The sequence below is a fragment of the Palaemon carinicauda genome, chromosome 41, assembly GCF_036898095.1.
Source record: "Palaemon carinicauda isolate YSFRI2023 chromosome 41, ASM3689809v2, whole genome shotgun sequence".
In the NCBI taxonomy this organism is placed as follows: domain Eukaryota; kingdom Metazoa; phylum Arthropoda; class Malacostraca; order Decapoda; family Palaemonidae; genus Palaemon; species Palaemon carinicauda.
In genome coordinates this window covers 53,202,208-53,206,636 of record NC_090765.1, presented here as the reverse complement: position 1 = coordinate 53,206,636, position 4,429 = coordinate 53,202,208, and the positions used below count along the sequence as shown (strand labels likewise).

At 36.4% G+C, this 4,429-nt stretch overlaps 1 long non-coding RNA gene across 1 annotated transcript in view; it reads right to left on the bottom strand.

Annotated features, from left to right (window-relative positions):
• Nucleotides 1-511: 511 nt before the first annotated feature.
• Nucleotides 512-4,429, bottom strand: part of LOC137632657 (uncharacterized) — a 56,908-nt gene continuing 52,990 nt past the window's right edge. Inside the window, exon 3 of the long non-coding RNA XR_011042074.1 lies at nucleotides 512-4,429. This exon is cut by the window's right edge and continues 788 nt beyond it. This is a non-coding gene — a long non-coding RNA (uncharacterized lncRNA).

Below are 4,429 nucleotides of genomic sequence, written 5' to 3'. Positions count from 1 at the left end.
ATCATTATCACTTAAAACCTCGCATTCCTTGCACTTATTATCTAAGGCACATTCAAACCCCCTGCAACCCATACAGATAGTGTGAGAGTCAACCGAAAGTTTCGGCAACCTCACCTTGCAAATATCATTCGCACAAACACGATAATGAATTTTCTCACTCATGATAATAAAGGAAAAAAGACAAAAAACAAAAACAACACGATTGCCAAATCCCAACACAGTGTACTTCACCAAAAACAAAGTCCAAACAGGCGATGAAGGGAAAGCGATCCGAAAAAAACTCTGAAAGGCGGACCAACGATGTTGTCGATCCGGCCGGCAGAGATAATCTGAGGAACAGAAAATGGGAATGATTCCAAGTACCACCCTGTAAGGGTTGTTAACCATCTAACCACACAACCACCACAAGGCGGTTGCCGCGATTTTCGATTAAATTCTGCCGCAGTCAGAGACTCAGCTATATATATATATATAACTGCCAGGTAAGTTCTTTTCATAAAATAGTAGCTTTAGTAAGTTCCATAAAGAGAGACTATAGAAGACTTATTAAAGTATTCCACAGTAAATTCTCAGAAAGAATAACATTCTGGACAGAACCTTTGTAAATAATCAGTTACTTTCAATGTAAACCTGATAGCACAAAATCATTCAACTATACATTTAAACCTGTAAATTAACATAAGGAATTATGATCCAACCACAATAACGTATATGATGAGCAATTTTCCAGATTATTCCACATCATAAAGTACGCTTCCCATCAAACAGATGGAAAAGCGGACCAAACTACTCCCACCAAAGATTGGTTATACTAAATAATGGAACAACTAAACAGAGAACTGAAAAATACTAGCAATCGCCATAGGCTTAAAGTCATTGCTTACATATGCTGTCTTCCAATTGAAGGCAAAGCTTGATGACCAACAAATATTCCTGGAATAGGAAGGCCTAATAGAAAGCAAGGACAGAAACATAAGCTAAAACACAGGGTTAAACCTCTGGAATTTGTTAGGTAACTCTCAACTCTATCAGCTTTGTATGGTAACAGATATACAATGAGTAGAAATCACTGTTTAACAATGACCATCACCGAGTAGGACCTCACCTGATTGAGGAACTGGTAATCGGTAAAACTATAAGTTACGACAAAATATTAAGCATTGTTGTGACTTTAGGTAATGTTTTTTTTTAAAAGTATACATTATGCCTTATAACCTGATTGAATAATTCCTATGGCTATAGTTCATTTCTGGATATAAGTCCCCAAATTGGCATAAATATTCCTTACTCTTTTGATAAAACTCACTAGCCAACTAAAATTTAAGATGGCAGCCATTTTCGAGATGAAAGCCATTGAATATAAAGAGATACATATTTTCTTTCACTGTAAAATCACCAAGACTTGTTCCATTTGAGGGCTCTTGGTGTCAAATCATAAATATATCACTATGTAGAATTCAAATTTGGAACCTTTGATTTACTCACTGGCTTTCTTATACCGACAGAGCAAATAGCAATACACAAACAGGGCACCACTGCTGTGAAGCACAGCATGAGGTTATAGTAATGAAGAAGCTGACATGCAGATCCTTGTGCATCCAAGGCATGCAACAGAATAAAACATCTAAGTCATCATGGTCAGAGTCATAAACACTGATGATGTCGTCATTACAGACGTGTTCTACGGGCACTTCAAGACCTACATCTGCAGCAGATGTGGGTTGCCTTTGGTCTAAGACTGAATCTGAGGTAAATTCCTGTAACTGACTTGTGTTGCACTCTTGGAGAAGAGAGAAAATTGAGGCTCTTCTTCCATGCCTTCACTTACTGTGATATTGTTTTAGCATTCCGTGGCAAAGTGAATCAGCTAATACCCATGAGTAGTAGATGATGAAGCCCTAAAAACCTGGAAGATGTTTGAGGTCAAGATATACGACAGATCGAGCAGAGCTAAAGGCATTGATGATGCAAGGCTGGAAATGTTTGGCCACGAGCAGTGGCTATATGAAGCCATTTCTCTAACACGAGTAATGCCAAAGCAAAATGTGAAGGGCTGTGCATATCAAGTTGGCCGCATCTGGAGTTGATCAACAGTATATCAACCAGAAAAGTAGACTTCTGCCGAAAGGGGCTGGACCAAGATCTGTGGAAGATCGTTTGGATAGAGCTCCCACCCATTGAAGAGAGTTGATAGCAGTTGGCCAATTGTGGATGCTAGTCGAAATAATGAGATCGGCGCAAAGGTTACTACTTTGGTCTGACCTACACTGCACTGTGCAGCTTCAGATGTGGGGTTTTAGAAGAGCAAGACAGTAGTAGAAACAAGTGTAAGCTTGCTACCTACTTGCACATTCATTGATATATCAAACTGATGGTTCTTATATTATGGGGAATTTTCACCCTATTTATGATTCAGGGACTGATATTATGGTACAAGTAAGCCATTGAGCAGGTATATAGCTCGAAATTTGGTTTCTAAATAGTAAAAAACGAATGATTTCACACCAAAAATATTTAAATAGGAAAAGCCTTCTCTATCTTATTGAAAATTGAAATATTTCTGTAAATTCAATGGAGTCCAACTTGATTTTCTTTTGAGGGGGGGGGGGGGGTTAACGGGTTTCATCAAAAGAGCAATCCCCAACGAGTATTGGTGCATAATTTTGTGTTTCTTTCAAGAAATGAAAGATTGTTACATTCATCTGTTCCACAAAAAGGCAAACATTCAAGTAAGGTCAATTCAAATGAGAATTGAGTGAAATACAACTGTGAATTATATATATAACCTTTTCCTATATAGTCCTGATAAAACAAGGCATTGCCAATATTCCTATACCTCGTAAAAATGCAAAAAAATTCAATAGATTCCCTAATTGATGACAATACATTAGCTAGAGTGAGATTTAACAATGAAGCTTCTAGTAAATTTAGTATGACCCAAGACAGCATAAGACTACTGTAATATGGTGACCAAAGCTGTTGAATAGATCATTTAGTGATATTTCAATTTTTGGATAAAGAATTGCTTAATTTGTTAAAATTTTCAAATAAAAACACTGACAGTTCAATTACGTTAGTTAAGTGATAGTAATCAGTAAAAAGTAAACTACATGCCACAGACAGTAACAAAGTCTAGGATTTATGCTAAATTAGTATTTTTCCAGTGAAATTGAAACAGCTAACTTTGATAAATTAATGAAGCATTATCAAGGTACTTAGGGCTCACTGTACACGAATCTCCTTAAGAATAATAAATAAAATAACCAATTCGCCCTATGCCAAAAACCGTGGCGTGACTTTTTTCTTGAAGTCATGGCTCCTGAGTTCCAATTGCACAGTTGAACACTACTTTTCTTGTGATTAAGAAACATCACCACTATGTCTACCGTCTGACATTTGTTGATTTCAGGTAAGAGACCAACTTTATCCTGAAAAAGAAATATTTCATGAGTTACTCCTATTACAATTTAGGAAAAATATGACTTTCAGAAAATGTAGAATTAACTCAATTAATATTGTATTTTGTATATCCTTTTACTCTTATAGACACATTACATTAGCATAAAGATGATTTCAAATTAAAATTTCTGCACGACTCAAAGAAAATTATATCGCTAAAATAAACTTCTTGTGATAATTGAGAATTAGTTAACCTTCTCTATCATACAAGGAAACAGTGCAATGTCTCAGACAAAAGTTATCCTTAAACCATATTCATAACACCTAGCATTGTATCTCCAACATCACTTTTAATAAGGAATGATACATATTAATACAACGTTCAGAAGAATTCCTTTCTATCCTGAAGATTTATTCTTTTGTCCTGCAAGAGTAAAATCCATTTATGGCGGAGGCATTGGAATACTGTAATTCATTCATAAAAGGTTAAATGAATCTGTCCATTTGAAACCTTAACTGGAGACTAAATTCTTTCTTTCTTTCTTTCTTTGTCTACATCTTTTCCCACTTCTATGTGGGGTCGATGTTTCTGGTCAGCTTTCTCCATCCACCTCTGTCCCACACCCCATCACCGGTTAATCCCTTTGATCGAAGGTCATCTTTGATACAGTCCACCCACCTTCGCTTTGGTCTCCCTCTCCTTCTCGTTCCCTGTACCTCCATTTCCATTACTCTCCTCCCAATATACTGTTCATCTCTTCTCATGACATGACCGTACCACCTCAGTCTACTTTCTTGGATCTTACCTGATAGTTTTCTAACTCCTGTGGTACCCCCTAATTACCTCATTCCGTATCTTATCTCTTCTTGTCACCCCACACATCCATCTCAACATTCTCTTTAAACCTGTTCTACATAGGTAATACAACCTGCTAACATTTGGTTTTGGGTAAAATTATAACATTTATGTAAGAAGTCATTTAGAAATAATTTGATAAATTAATTGGCTCGTGTTATTTTCCATTGAACC